The sequence below is a fragment of the Anabrus simplex genome, chromosome X, assembly GCF_040414725.1.
Source record: "Anabrus simplex isolate iqAnaSimp1 chromosome X, ASM4041472v1, whole genome shotgun sequence".
NCBI classification, from domain to species: Eukaryota; Metazoa; Arthropoda; class Insecta; order Orthoptera; family Tettigoniidae; genus Anabrus; species Anabrus simplex.
Window position 1 is genome coordinate 15,174,583 of NC_090279.1, and position 17,638 is coordinate 15,192,220.

Genomic DNA, 17,638 nt, shown 5'->3' on the forward strand with positions numbered 1-17,638 from the left:
ATCAGTCCAGAGGATTGTTGCAAACATTGCCAGTTTCCTATTTCAAGCGGCATCACCTAACCTAGGTATCAATTGCAAGAAATCAGCTTCATTTCCCGTATCAAATCCTATTTGCAAAGAAACAGTAACAGCAAAAATGTCCACCTATTTGATACTTATATTTGCATTAAGCAAATCAATTAATCACACACAGTACATGTTTCATTCCATTTTGAAACATCTTCAGCTGTATTACATTGCTTAGGTGAACTCATTAAGTATTTATTGAACTCATTAAGTATTTATCTTCTTAAGAACATCTCAAACAGGTACCTTGTTTTTCTTAAAATCTACATAAATTTTAAATTTTAAATAAATTAAAATCAATGTGGATGGTTGAATGGGGTGGTGAAATGAGAGGGAAATGGATCTGTTTATGGTTAGCCTATTTAAAAAAAAATCTATTCACTTGAACAGATGTTGTAAAAAATGTTTCCAGCACTTTTATCACCAAAATATTCTGCTTGTCTCCTAATAAAAAGTTTTTTGAAAATATAACATTCCTTTGTCACTGTTCTGAATATTACAAGGTGTTCTCTTCGTTTCCGCCTTCAAAGGTGATTGCTATTTGTTTCAAATTTACAAAAGTATCTCGTGAATTTGGTACGTTCAGGATCCCTGAAGCTGATTGCTGTTTTACTTCCCCATAATCTTGTTGCTAAAATCTACTATATCCTTGGAGGAGCACAGCTAATGCAGCCTTCGACCCCATTCAACCATCCACATTCATTTTAATTTAATGCAAATTTTAAATTTATGTAGATTTTAAGAAAAACAAAGTACCTGTTTGAGATATTCTTAAAAAGATAAATACTTAGTGTTTTCACCTAAGCAATGGAATACAGCTGAAGATGTTCCAAAATGGAATGAAACATGTACTGTGTATGATTAATTGATTTTCTTAACGCAAATATAAGTATCAAATAGGTGGAAATTTTTACTGTTATTGTTTCTTTGTAACATAGGTTTACCGCGCACATTTTATAAAAATAAATTTCAAGCTCCCTGTAGAATAATAACAATTTTACTATAAATATACATGGGAACAGCCATTCTGAAATTTAACAAGATGCAAAAGTACATAACCTAACCTCTGAAATTAGTTATGCACACCACTGTATCTTGAGAAGTATCACATTCTTATTTAATTTCAGAACATAGTAATTTAAGCAATCCTTTACTTCAGCTTTTATTTCTAAGAGTTAACAAGTGCTGTCATTGCACTTATTGCAAAAATATGTTATCCCTATGTTTAATACACCAGTCTGTGTTGTGAGAAGACCTCAGACTCACTCAAGATCAATTCACTCATGCGTAGCAATAAATCAACACAGAAGACGATTGATCACATTCAATATAAACCCTGGAGTAGAGTGTATGAATATTGGTAATGGATGAAAACTAACATCCCTGAATTTGCCTGTGATAATGTATGAAACGGTAAAAGGATTCTCATTGTATTGTAACTAAAGGATATTGCACAGATTAATACAGGAATTTTCATAGATTATAATAACATTGTCATTAAAACGGGGGTTCTGTTCTAATACATCGGCCGCGAACAGATGTCAATCAGAGTCAGACATCTCACTTTAGCTCTAAGTGCCCATGCTCCAAATTCCTCTTCTGCCTTGAATCATCCTTAGCAAGCTTATGACATCTTTTGCAGTGGTTCTTAAGGTCCCATAACCAAAATGAATAGAAATATAGGAAAATTTTAACATTTCCTTAATGCTAAATGTGAGTTTTGCCCTACAGTATTTTGAATTATGTAAAATTGAATATAAAATTGCATTGCTCTTATGGAATAATTTTCAGGACCTGAAATTTCTTCCACTAAATGCGGGTTTATGCTAAACCGGGGTCACACAAAACTGGGGTTGCACTATAATATGAACAATGCTATTGCTTCATTTACATCATGGACCTATATCTATAGGCCTATATGCTCTTCAATATTTTAGTTGTTTATATTAATAATACTTCAGAGAAACGTAAATTTCAATTGTGCGTATTCCAGATTGAGTAACATAATGAGAATTGCACCTGGACCCACGAGATATGCTCTTCAGAGGACAGGTGATCCCAGATGTTGGCAATGAAGTTATTCATCATTGATAAAATGCTGGAAACCACTTTATGGGAAACAAATTTTGAAATGAAGAGGGTTTTTGCAGATAAAGGGAAAGCTACAAGCCCATTTCTTTGATAGAGTTTGAAGCATTTCTAGATATGTACGATTTACACAATTTGGAAACAATAGCAGTTTCTGTTTTTTGTTAGCTGCTAATAATCACAATCAACAATAACATGCAGTTATCTATATTTGCAGGCTTGATTTTGCTGGAGTCTACAAATCAGTGGGCAAATCACTTCGAGAACTATGGAATGAAGCAGACGGTCACCCTATCCTTCGAGCTACAATATCTCTTCAACGGTCCTAAATGATAACCCAGTTTTGAGCTTCGATAATAAGGAAGAGAGACCAGCCCATAGATGTAATGGCAAGTTAACAGCAAAAAGAGAAGTTCATGACATGTTCTTTTCACAAATACCTAAAGTGTTTGTTCCATATGAAAATAATACTGTGGATGAACAGCTGGCTTCCTTTAGAGAAAATGCCTCTTTAAGCAGTATTTATCTACCAAACCAAGAGGAAAATATGGAACAAAATTATGGCTCCTCTCGGATTTGGGCACGGTTTATGTGTGCGCCTCTACAGTTGACAACGCTACACCAGTAAACAGAGAGAGAGAAGTGAACAATGGAAGGAATGTGGTATTGAGACTTGTCAAAGATATTGAGGGAACAGGGAGAAACGTCACTACAGACAATTTCATCACTGACTTTACCCTGGCTAGTGAGCTTCTGAAAAATAACCACAATTTCAACAATGATAATTTCAAAACCGGAACATTCCTAGAGACTTAACACTTGCTGATCCCATTTTGCATACTCCTCAAATGGACCTATTCCCAAGAACTCAAATTTTCATACATCATTTAATAATGTACCAGCAAACTCATAAAAACTAACCAGTTCTCCAAAACACAAAATTGAGATGAATCTCTGATGGACAGGTTATTACAATTACTTACGAAAGATAAAAGGTGAACATCAAGGAGACATATGCACGTGCTGGCCAAGAAAGGTTATACTATGGATTGTACAACAGGGGTAAGATATAAATAATGCACAAGCAGTCAGGAAAATACAAGGACACTAGTGCATGAACAAGAACTGGCTACGTCGGATGTATTGAAAGACAAGGCAAAACAACTTACAAACAGTACAACACAAAAAAAATTCAAAAGGTAATTCACAACCAAACACGAAGGAAATATTACAAAGATCAGTGAGAGTGTCACTAACATTTACAATTAGTTTCATTAAACAGAACACACATTTCCTAACCAACAGCCTTTCTCTTGACAAGCTTATTCAAAGAAAACATTAAAGGCTCCCAGTTTGAAGTTGCTAAAGATACAAATGAGTGGCACCATGTGCCGTCCAAAGAGAAACCCGCTGACTTAGTGTCCAGACGACCACAAATGAACACAATTGTCAACAATACAGTTTGTTGGCATAGTTCTGGATGGTTGAATCAAGATGTTCGAATTAATCTCCCAGTTCAAAAAATGCCACTAATGCTTTTAGAGACTTGATGATGACTTATTCATAACAAAAGTTTCAAGATTAAAAAAGGTACAGAGAGTAGCTGCATATTGTTTTTGATTTATCTCAGATTGTTATAAACAAGAGTGAAATTCAAGTCCACTGTTCATATCGGAGTTGAACCCTCCACTCAAATGTTGCATTAATGTTCTGTAGAAAATATTAAATCATATTGATTATAACCATAATCATAGATCAAGAAGCCATCTCCTTGTCGGCAGAAGACTGCACAATACCTTAATTCTAGTGGGGAGGAAATATTAGATCATTCTGTATATATATCATCATCTCACTAATCTAATTATCATTGCGGAACAACTTCGACTACTTCATCATGGCACTCAACCCTTAATCACATCTCTGAGAGGCAAGTTTCGGATCCCATCACCAAGGGGGGCGGTAAAGAAGCAACATTTATGCACGTCTCAAGGGTCGTAAGTTGAATGCAGATACTTCTGAACAATTAACGCGAAATACACAAAGTGTGCATGTACCCATTTCTTAACACTAGAATAGACTATGCTGGCTCAATTCTCATAAACATTGGTGTGAGATGGAACAAGACCAGACTGCCTAGCTACCAAGTCTCTCTACATAGACATCTCACAACAACTACATTGCTCGCCTCTCTTTGTTCACTTATTTTCACAGAGGTCACCCCCTGAACATTTACAGTGATAATGGCACAAACTTCTTCAGAGCAGCTAAGGAAATCAAGGCCCTTCTGAAAAACAATCCTGAGAAAAACCAGCTCTTCCCTGCAACTGCAGGCATGGGACTGATACAGCATTCCATCCCTCCTGCAGCACTGCACTTTTATAGAAAACGAGAAGCAGCTGTCAACAGTCTGATATATCACCTTAGAAGAGTGATGAATTCTTATTTCTTGACCAACAAAGAATTGACCACTCTTACAACACATACTCACATCTCCTCACTAAAGTTAAATGACAACCCTTTTGACACTTCTTACCTAACTACATCCAATTTCCTTGTAGGAGAGAAAAATACTACACTCCCTGATCATGATTATACTTCCTCTCTCATTATCCAGATGGCTGTATATTCAGCAGCCAAGCCAGAATTCCTGAAAGAGATTGTCAATTAAATATCCCAATAAATAGCCCATAACAACATAGTCACACTGAAAGAAACACACGATTGCAGTGATCCTAATTCATGTAACAAATGTTCAGGTGAGAAATGGGGAACATACAAAGCCTGTCCTTTACCACACATGAAACAGAAAGGCAAGATCACTCTTGAAGGGCTCATTTATTCATTGAAAGTTTAAGTAATATTATAAGTCACCATAGACTAGTATCATCACAGACCACATTAGGAAGGATAAGAATGTTTTCTACTTGCCACAAGATGGCTACAATGTGTGTAGTACGTTAGTGAATTCTGACAGTAAGCAAACAATCACCTGCAACTTTTATCTACAAATAATTGTATTATCTAGAAGTCAATAATTAATATAATCAACAAGATTACAATGGTGTTTCATTTGGAACAACTAGTAAAATACCCAGGAACAGTAACAAAAAAGTGCTCCTTATAGCAACTCCGTGTTTGAAAATATTCACTAAGTCAAAAATATTAGTAGCAACGATACCACCTCCCAAATGATATATAGTAGAGATCTTTGGATCTACCCCAACTGCTGCGTGATACATAATGCAAGATCTTAAAGAACATGAAGAAAACGTGAAAATTAGGTAAGTAAACAGTCAATCTCATAAAAAAGTGTATCAATCATATGTATTGAAATGAAGGGTCAACCATTGATATCTGTTCAGCAATTTTCTATTTTCAGTACCTAACAATGGCTTATCAAATTATGTACATTACCTCAAGTGAGTTTTCCTGCATTGGCCCTGGCTCTGTTAACACCGATTTCGCTTCTTTTTTCAGTGGTATCATTTCTGATACATTTTCAATATTTTCCTGTGGAAAATAAGATACATGTACGTAACACACATCTACAAATACTGTCACCAACAAATGAGCATGATAATTTACTACTTCCAAGTATTACAGTTACTTTCAAAATTTTACTACTGTCTAAGAGAGATTTCTACCAGCAGAGGATTTCAAAACCAAAGGCTGCACTGAGAATGGTGTTATCATCCTTGTTCAAACCTAATGTCAGAGAAAGCATGAGACTGAGAACCAAATATAAAGTGAGAAGCATTTTCTAGCCATATCAGAAGATATCCTACCAGAGATGGAATTGGGACCATCTCGCACAAAATTTTGGAAGGAATCTGCCACAGACATAAACATTAAATTATATTAATTAACTTTATGTATCCAATTACGTCTATCAAATCACTGAGGTTGTTTGAATCACATCCAAGTATTAAAACTGTCCTAAATCTTTTGCCATACAGTGAGAAATATTAATACTATGCTCTTAACATACATTTTGTTTAGACAGACAGATCAAAATCCCTTGAAACATTTTAATCACTTTCTATAATCTGGTTTTGCCAAGCTCACAGGGGATAAACACTGCATTGAGACAGTTCTGTTCATCCAAGTGTAAACATAAAAAACGAACATGAAAGAAGCAGGCTTATCACAGTCATAGACCAGGGAAAGATGTGTTGCAGGTCAAACATAAAGCAACTACAAATGAAATGTTTTACTACTACAAGGATGTTATGCAGTGTTCTGTGAAGAACTGTGGGGATGAGAACGCCATCAGTGTTGGAGTGTACATCTGCAGTTACAGAAGCTCTTTCATGATCTATGAAGGTCATCCAATAAATAAGTTTCCTTATCTTTTCTCTGCAAACCACATGTTTTAGAATTAAGTTGGTACTGTAGGAACTTCCACTGGCGTATGGCTGGGGTAAGGTGATCTTCAACCGCACGTGCATGCTCTGTGTTCACCAGTACGGCGCTACCTGCCATGGAGCTACCACTTGAAAGCGTTTCCACTTGTGAACTCTGTTCTGTTATTCGCTTTTCCACGGCAAAAAAATGAAATGGCTACCAATATTCATTGCCATTTGGTGTGGGTTTATAGTGAAAGATGCATGCTGGCATTCATGGTTCCTGGAGCGGCAGCAAGATGTACATGATGACAAGCGCAGCGCCAGGCCCATTACAGCCACTGTTGGTCAGAATGTGGTGGACAAAGATTAATGCGTCAGCACTGATGAGATAATGAATCTACTGCCTCCCGGCATGGAAACTGGCAGTCCTTTATTGCAATGATATTGTTGAATGTCTTGCAGTATTTGAAAAGTCTGTGCAAGATGGGTCCCAAGTTTTCCTACTGATGCTCAGAAGCAATAACAGAACGAGGTAGCCTGAGCTTTCCTGCAAATGCTTCAAAGAGAGGGAGATCAAATGTTTTCCCGCATTGTTACTGGAGATGAAAGCAGGGTGCATTATTCAACTCTAAAAACAAAACCACAAAGCATACTATGGAAGAAACTTGGCGAACATGCTCATAAAAAAGGGCAAAGACCTCAGACTCTTTTTTACAATTTACTTTACATCGCACCGACACAAATAGGTCTTATGTTGACAATTGGAGAGGAAGAGCCTAGGCGTGGGAAGGAAGCAGCTGTGGCGTTAATTAAGGTACATCCCCAATACTTACCTGGTATGAAAATGGGAAACCACGGAAAACCATCTTCAGGGCTGCCGACAGTGGGGTTCGAACGCACTATCTCCCAGATGCAAGCTCACAGCTGCGCGGCCTTAACCGCATGGCCAGCTTGCTCGGTTAGACCTCAGCCTCTGTAGGCATAGTTTTGGCTACGCCTTTTGGGACTGTAATGATGTTGTATTGGTTGACTGACTGCCCAATGCACTGTGGTCACACATGAGAGGTCCTGCACGGTCCTCACGACGCTCAGAGTTGAAATCCAACGAAAACGTTCTGGTCTTGTCTCAGAAAATATTGCCCATTCAGCTCAAAGGACGCAGGATTTGCTGCAGAACTTCAAAAGGGACCTTTTTCCTCATCCACCTTATTCTGCGGAACTTGCCCCGAGTGATTTCCATCTCTATCCACAACTCAAGTTGCACCTTGGAGGTAAGCGGTTTGCAACTGATGAAGAGGTGGAAGAGGAAGTGCACCGCTGTCTACAGAGATGGGACCCGACCCGGTATGATGAAGGTATCAAGAAACTGCTGCCAAGATAACAAAATGTTTGGACTGAAATAGTGACTATGTGGAAAAGTAGTGTACGAGTTGTAGAATCAAAATTAAATATTTCTCAAAGGTAAATAAAACCAAGCACCATGGGGCAACAGCCCCCGTAGGGCCATGGCTTACCAAGTGACCACTGCTCAGCCCAAAGGCCTACAGATTACGAGGTGTCATGTGGTGAGCACGAACAATCCTCACCATCGTTATTCTAGACTTCCTAGACCAGGACCACCATCTCACTGTAAGATAGCTCCTCAATTTTAATCACATAGGCTGAGTAGACCTCCAACCAGCCCTCAGATGCAGGTAAAAATCCCTGACCAGGCCAGGAATTGAACCCGGGTCCTCTGGGTAAGAGGCAGGCATGCTACCCCCACACTGCAGGGCCAGCACAAGTGTAAATAGCCTGCTTGTATTTTCTGTAAAATAGGGAAACCTATTTATCGGATGGCCCTCGTACTACGAGAATTTTAAATTTTTCACTTGGATTCATGAAACATTTTGACACTACAGGGGTACAGGAGGGACTGTGATCAAAAGCTTACATTCTATTACAAGTTAGTTTACTAATAAAAGCGAATTAAATTATAAAATTCCAGAATATACTCACTTATCCCATTTAATACAGAAGAAATGGAACAGTAGCTGAACTAAGGAAAGGAAGATAAAATGACGCACAAAATGGAGAGTTTGTTAAAGATGAAGCCATACTTTCCATTGTAGACTTAGTTAAATGTAAAAAAAAAATTCTAGTTTGTCAAACATACAATTTTAACATAAATTATTACACTATAAACATACCCGTAAAAAAACACTCTATTATACAAAGAATGGCATGTTTCATTCTACAAAAAAATTCCTCAGATTCTATGAAATCACACAAAATATGCATATATGTACAGCATTGTTTACGTTGCATAAACTTGTCAACGATAGAGAGTTCAGTGATAATATGAGCCAGTACTGACAAATAAGAAATTTACAAGTAGTAATATATCGAGAAAACTCCTGAACTTATCTAGACTGCCAATATCAACTTTGTTGTCACCAAATACTATTTCAGGACTGTGGTCATGGAGAGGTAAATGAAAAGTTTTGAGTATAGCACAAACCTTACGGAGAGGGGAAGGGAAGCATGAGAGGGGAGTGCCGAACATTTTGGATCCCTCCTACTGGATGTTAAAATCTAGTACACTGTACCATGGAGAGGAGAGGGGGAAGTAGGATGGAACGAGTGGAGCACTGTTGAATACTCTTTCCACACTGGAGAGGGGAGAGAAGGTTATTAACCTACTTCATGGTATAATGTACTTTTATGTAAGATGGATGAATGCAACTGAATGATTTTACATGAATAATGTATGGAATTGAAATAGAGAATATCTATAGGATATTATTGTGATAAATGCCAATTTAATGAGTAAGTATGGTCCAGATATCATGTGAGTAGAGCGATGTGCGGGGAATTTTTTAAGTGTGTATGGACATTTAAGTTGGTTACGTTAGCACTTTTTGCGATGTAGATCTCGATTGCTTCCCTCATATTCGAAGATTTGATTTTATTTTCAATGTGTAAAATTTTTAGATCTGTGTTGATGTCTGTGAAATAGTGTGAACTGTCGTATATGTGTTCCCCAAAGGCTGAATGCTGATTATATCTGATCGTTTATTGTGTTCTTTGAATCTTGTGTGGAAATTTTGTTTTGTCTGACCTATATAGGTGGCATTGCAGTTAAGTTCTTGGCACTTGAGTTCATAGAATCGTGACTTTGAGAAAGTGTCTTTTTTGTTTAGGTGCACTTGTTGATGTGTCTCTGCAGTGTGTTGTTCATCCTAAAGGTTAACTAAAACCCTGTTTCCTAAAGATATAACCTACTATTTATGTGTTGTTATTAATGTAGTTGAGAACCAAGTGTGGTGGTTTTCCAGGGACTTTTCTTTTGTTTGTTTAATATTTTGTCTACTGTGCCTGGAGGGTGGTTGTCTTCTTTCATGATTTGTTTAACAATTCGTGCCTCTTCATTGAAATCCATTGTGCTCATTGGTATGGAAACAGCTCTGTGTATCATTATATTCAATCCTGCTATTTTTAGTGTGTATGCATGGTTAGACTCGTCAATAGCATGCAACACCTGAGTGGGCTTGCTATACACTTTGTAAGACAGGTTGCCATTATTCCTGCTGATTGTGGTGTTATTTTCTTATTAGATTCTTGCTCCATTGTGAAGCTGGAGGAATTTTGTAAATAATTTAGTGTGTTTAATAACTGGTGTGCATTAGTCAAGTCATTATCATATGCACATGATGTCACCTACATACCTGCTCCAGTATAATATTCCTTTTGTATGCTGATATGTTCAGAAGATGTTTTTAAAGTTATTCAAAATAATGTTTGCTATTATACCTTATAATGGTGAGCCCATGGCTAACCCTTCTTTGTGGCAATACATCTTGTCAGTGAATGCAATGCTATTTTGGTGTAGCATTGTTCTAATAAGGCTAATTATTTCTTTGGTTTCCTGCTGTGAAGTATTTTCTTTATGAAGATTTTCGATAATTTTAATGGATTCATCTCTTGTTACGTTGGTGTACATGTTAGTGATGTCAAAGGGTATCTTTAACCCTTTACCACCCACATTTTTTCTCCGCTTATCCCCGGGTTTCAACCTATTAATTAGGAAACATTCAAACAGAGCACACCGTTTCAGAAACGGTTAAATATTATAAAAAATATTGATCACAATGTATTCACATTTTCAATAATATTAGAAGATATGCCATCATTTACAACATTTAGCATACCATCATGTCCATTTCTCTATTCATTGAGTCATAAGTTTGTCGGTTCAAACCCCCACCCGTGCTGGAGATACTCAACACTGAGGTAGGCTGTATTTGTCACATTCTCATGTTGTCTAAATCCCCCTAAGCCAATAAAGATGAGATTCTGGAAGTGTAATGGTGACCTTGTATATCAACTTTCATTTCCTCTAGCAAGTGTCTTCCCATACTGTTTCTATTTTACTGAAATGCGCCTGTTTGATTGCTGCATTAATATATACGCAATCGGTAATGTCAATGAATAGATTGTCTCCGCCTAACATATGTAAAAATATAACCTATTTCTCATAATAATCTTTTGAAATTATTGATAGGTTCAACATCATCCGTATAATCATTGAATAATGAAACAAAATGTTTGTGTTATCTGAATTGCAGCCGCATCATCATCAGGTCCGATTTCTAGATATCCATTTTCACTTATATCACAGTTATCAGTAAAATTATCTTTGTTGATATGTTATTTACTCACTAAAAATTTACCTCCAACCCTGCTCAACAATTCTGTGTTATTTCTTATGCCGTTATTCAGCTCAGTCTCAATATCCGCAGTATTCAACAGCTGACCAGCACTCGCGGAAGTTCAAGACCGTTGCCTAGACAACTTCTCACTCTTCTTTTATTTCCTAAGGCTAGTATATTGTACTGCATGTTCATCAATGCCTAATAAGCAATTCACCACCAAAAAATACAAAACTATTGCATAGATTGCACACGTATGCAGATAATGCAGCTGGGTGTTTTCGGGCAATAAGGACCGTAAGGCAAAGTGAACAGTCGGGCGCTTTCGGGCGGGAAGGGGTTGATTAGTTCTAGGCTAGTCTTAATTTATCTGTCTTCTTTATGTGAGACTTTCTCTTTTAGGATTTTTTCAGTTGTTAGCTTAAAATGTAATTTGGCACATCATAATTTACTATTGGTCTAATGGGACATGAGCTTTTGTGTATTTTGGGGATGGTTCTTACTGTGGGGAGTTTGGGATTTTTTGATGGTGAGGCTTTCTTTTTCTTGTTCTGTGAGAATGAAGTCTGTTTGCTGGATAGCTTGTTTTATTTTGTTTTGAAATTTATTTGTAGGGTCACATTGTAGTTCTTGAATTCTGTGGTTGTTGATGACAGCTATTGTTTCTTTCTATATACCCAAGAATAGAACATAACAAAAGTGTCAGGAGTATAGATCTTGAATAGCAGTGCACTCGCATCTCAGATATGTTCAGACACCGTTCTCTCCTGTAGTGTCTGTACTTTAGAACTCAAGCAGCACACATTTATTTACGGAACAGTGTGCATAAGCTGCAGAGTTTCACCTTTAAGCAACTCCTGGACAATATCACATCTATAAATTAGCAGTTCACAGTGTTGGGAGTAGATTTTTGCTGTCGAGTCACAATTATTCATTGAATATCCCTCTTCCAACTCTCAAGGTTTTCAAAGACTCTGAGGTGCAAGAATGATGTGCAGGAATTCACTTTTATGCCAGTATAACTACAGACGTGTGCTGGGATATTCAGCTTCATCAAATACCTCTAGAATGGACCCAAATTACACTCGCCAACATGAAAGTAGAATGTTATCACATCACCATGTAAGCTATCAGATGAAGAGAGACTAAACTGTAAGCCACACATTCAGAAGATTACAATTTACTGTGTTTACAGTAGCAACAGACAGAGCAAGGAAAGGTGATGACAATAAGTCGCTTCTTCTCCAAAATTATTTCACAGCTTCTCTGCCAAGGCAGAGTTTTACTATGAGATCACCCAACATTAGTAACATTTAAAGAAGTTTAAATGATGCAAATCTTACCTGGAACTTCTTTTGGAGGAAAAATATGTTCACTATGAGATTCAAAGACCTACTGGCCGTAACCGAATTAAATCCAGCACCCACAATTGTCCTTCAGTTCAGTAGCTACTAGCACTAAAATTGGATAATGTATGATAGGATATGATGTCAATCCCACAACGATACCATTACCAAACCATGGAGAATAAAAACATAACCATACAACCTACAGAAATCCATTTCAATAAATGCCAGAGGTAATCAATAAACAATAAACAGTCATTTGATGGGTACTTAGCTCATGAAATGTCCTGATGCCTCGATCTTGAAACGCTGCCTGTCACAACTTCATTGGTAGCTGGACCTAACCAAGGTTCCTTCACTATCAAGTCCACAACTTTAATTCAGCTTTTTGCCACTATCAAACATAGCATGCACTGCCATCTCCCTAGTAAATGCTAGAGACCAATTGTCCACTTGGCGACCATAATCTGTGGGCAGGTTCCACCAGAACCCCTTTCCTTGCCCCATGAACAAAGTTTCTGTCACTAGTTGGACCTATAGATGTATATAAATACTGTTGTTTGTACTTCCTAAGAGTTGGCTACCTTGCGTAGTACATTATCACATACTCTCAGACAAAGAAACAAAAGAGAGACATACTTTTCCTAGATGCCCATGTAGCAAATGGCGACTGCTGGGGTTAATATTGGGGAAGCACATAGTAAATTATGCCCCTGGCAAACTTATTCAGCTACTACGGGTTAAATTCTGATCTCTATAAAGTTATTTGCCATGAGACTCACCAGTGATGCATTTGTTGTTCTTACAAGCCAGGCTGGTTCCTCTTTGATTTTTACTTGCAGGTCCATTTCACACTGCAACTGAAGTAGTTAGAAGGTACTGGGGTTCTTGATTACTTCCAATGATTTTACACTGAAACATAGCCCAGAGAAATATATTACCTTATTGCAGTCATTGCTACTTAGGTTATCTGTCAACAGACTAAGCATTATGCTTGAAATTTTACATGTCCGTCAATATTATGAACATACCAAAAAGACTCAAAATTTTACATGACTGTTAATATTGTGATCATACCTATTGGACCTCAAGTTTTCTATGACTGATACTATGCAGAACAATCTCCATAACAACACTGATAACCATAACAAGAATTCTACATATGATATCCTAAACGGAAACTTCTCAAAACTTCGAACCCTACTACCATATGTCGCAGCCTACAATGTAAAGAACAACTCAACATTCACAGCGTCACTATTAAATTGCAAACATAGGTAAATAACACAGCAACACAATCATTAAAATTATGCACTACATATTGTAATTTCTTTCTGAAACTAATATCCGCAATTCTTCACCTGCGTAGCCCTTCACAAAAATTCTTCCCACCAAAAAATTTTGATAGGTAAGGTAAGTTACGTTATATTGCTACAACACACGAGCAACAGATTTGCCGGCACTTGTGACACAAAGGCCAGGAGTTTTCAAAAAGAATGCCAGTTATATGTGTATACAGTTTTAATGCTTAAGTAGAAATAAAATTTAAGAAAATTAAAAATATTAAATGTTAAAAATGTGTACAATGCTGAAACTGAGAAAGATTAGTATTAACTTCTTACTCTTCCCAATTGAGATCTATAATTTTCGCTAAAGTAAATTATAGAACTTGAACCTTACCGACAATAGAGATTGTGGACACAGTGTAAATGATAGAAATCACAATTTCTCAATGAAGAAAATCTGTAGCACAATAAATTAACGGAATAGGCTGTACAAATGGCTAATACGCGTCTTATGTAACACATACCTCACACCTCGAGACAAAACCTGATATTTTAATTCAGTGTAAAAACTTAAAACAAAAACTTAAATAACGGATTTGATTTGTATCAGTCAGTAGAACGGGCTGAATTTAGGAAAGGATGAATTACCAGTGAGAACTCCAGAGTACACGACACTTCTTGAAAACAGCACTGGGTGCAATGTCCCGTTATATTTGTAACTATCAACTATCAATACAGTCCTGCTCTAGTGGGCTTTACACGTGGTCAAAGAGAATGAGTAAGAGATGACTGTCAACATTCTTTTTCACTTCTGAACGCAACGGCTGCGCAAAGATCGCCAGGAATTGCACACCAGCGCCTCTAGTGTAAACAGGGGTGAACTAAAATTACCGGGCGGGTTATTTAAATTGTTTGGCGCGCGGAGGGTCCCCAGGTTCTCGTCCCTCCTCTACTCTTAAATATTATATTAAATATATTTTTTTCTTTTTTTCTTTCTCTTCTATTTTTCATTCATTTCCTTTTCTTTCTTTCCTTCTTTCTGTTACCTTTTTCTGAAATACTGCATTCTGAACAACAATACACCTGGAGGTTGGGATGTGCTTTATTATTATTATTAATACATTTTTTGCTGGAGAAAAGAAGCTTACCAGCTTGTGCTGCTTATTATAATTATTTCAATTATGGAGCTATATTTTATTTTTATTAATTCACAAAGCCTTGAAGGATCGGAGTGACTGGCCTTGCCTGTGCTGCTTTTGTTTGCTTCTGCTGAGGAAAAAGGAGGCTAACTCACAAAGGGAGGAAGGAAGTGACCTGAAGAGAAGAAATGGAAGTGAGCTGACGATAGGAAAAATGATGGTATCAGCTAAGAAGTACAATGCCCTTTGAGGAAAATAAGACTCCCTAGGCCTCCATACATAATACAATCGGGGGAAAAAAGAACAGGTCGTGATCGAGGTAGATCAGATAGGATAGATGAAAGTGGGGAGCCTGGCACAAGTAAGCGGAAGCAGTGCCAAAATTCAATTAAAGGCTCCGTGGTCGCCTACCCAAACTCCCAAGTACAGAGCCCACATGGGACCCTTTTAGTCGTCTCTTACAGCAGGCAGAGGATGCTGTGGCTGTTATTCTACTACCCGTACCCACAGGGGAACAACTATGATAAGGCTAGTTGCTTTACTTTGCACCGACACAGATAAGTCTTATGACGATGATGGGACAGGAAAAGCCTAGGAATGGGAAGGAAGAAGCCGTGGCCTTAATTAAGGTACAGCCCCAGCATTTTCCTGGTGTGAAAATGGGAAACCACAGAAAACCATTTTCCGGGCTGCCGATAGTGGGGTTCGAACCTATCTTCCGAATACTGGATACTGGCCGCATTTATGTTTCAAATTATCCGAAATTCATTTGCCTTCGTGTGGTATGTTTTCATGTTCTGGCCTCAAGAGATTAGTAAAACAAGAACAGTAAGGATGCTTACCTCAAATATCTTGTACTTTTTCTTCAAACACGCAAACGAAGATAACAGATATACGCATACAAATCAAAGTAAAGCAAAATGTCACAAACGTCAAAAACGTGGTCGTCCCACGTGGTACAAGTTGTTAAACTCAAATCGACCAACAGCAATCGGGAGATGTTTCTACCAATAGGAACTGCCGTATTCGTCACGTGGGCTTAGGGTGAGTGACGTGATGTACAACAGCGCGCCCACGCGAGTGGAGGGCAAAAGTATTCAGTCTGAGCCGGGCCCTCGGAAGGGTAGGACCTATCCCGCAGTCAACCCCGTTCACGTGGTAATGGTGGGGGTAAGGTTCGGCAGTTCGGTTCACTGCTGTCTCAATCCTACATATATAGATTGAGACGGCGGTGGTTCGGTTATTGATGTTGGGGAGGAAGGGGCGTTATAGTTGAAGGAGGGATTGGATATGGGTGGGGTACAGTAGCCATTACTGAAGGAAAACAGCTCATTTGCGAGCTTTAATCTGAAAAGGCAACAACCCGACAACATTATCGAGATCATTTTGCAGTTGCTCACAACCTTGTAACTTATTTATTACTCTGTATAGAATAACATCATCTGCGAAAAGCCTTATCTCTGATTCCACTTCTTTACATATATCATTGATATATATAAGAAAACATAAAGGTCCAATAATACAGCCTTGAGGAATTCCCCTCTTAATTTTTACAGGGCCGAATAAAACTTCACCTACTATAATTCTCTGAGTTCTATTTTCTAAAAACAGAGCCACCCATTCAGTCACTCTTTTATCTAGTCCAATTGCACTCATTTTTGCCAGTAGTCTCCCATGATCTACCCTATCAAATGCCTTAGACAGGAGAGTCGCGATACCGTCCAATTGACCTCCTGAATCCAGGATATCTGCTATATCTTGCTGGAATCCTACAAGTTGTGCTTCAGTGGAATAAATTTTGTAACAGTATGGCTTCTCTTCTGTGTGTGTCCGCATAAGAACAGTTAGGTCGGACTGCCTTTCTTTGTGAATGATTTGCCACAGACATATGATCGGTCAGACTGCCTTTCCTAGTGAATAATATGCCACAGACATTGCAGCTGTAAGGCTTCACGCCTGTATGGGTCCGCATATGATCGGTTAGTTTGCTTCTCTTTATGACTCGCCTGTATGTACCCGCATACGTTCGGTAAGATTGCCTCTCTTTATGAATGATTTGCCACAGACATTGCACCTGATAGGCTTCTCGCCTGTATGGGTCCGCATATGATCGGTCAGACTGCCTTTCCTTGTGAATGATTTGCCACAGATATTGCAAATGTATGACTTCTCGCCTGTATGGGACCGCATATGATCTGTCAGACTGCCTTTCCATGTGAATGATTTGCCACAGACATTGCAACTGCAAGACTTCTCGTATGGGTCCGCGTATGCTCGATTAGTTTGCCTCTCTTTATGACCCGCCTGTATGGGTCCGCATATGTTCGGTTAGAAAGCCTTTCTGTATGCATGATTTACCACAGACATTGCAGCGGTAAAGCTTCTCGCCGGTATGGGTCCGCATATGATCGGTCAGATTGCCTTTCGTTGTGAATGATTTGCCACAGACATTGCACCTGTATGGGTCCGCATATGTTCGGTTAGTTTACCTCTCTTTATGAATGATATGCAACAGACATTGCAGCTGCACGCCTTCTCGCCTGTATGGGTATGAATATGATCGGTGAGACTGCGTTTCGTTGTGAATGATTCGCCACAGACATTGCAGCTGTATGGCTTCTCGCCTGTATGGGTCCGCATATGTTCGGTTAGATTATATCTCTGTATGAATGATTT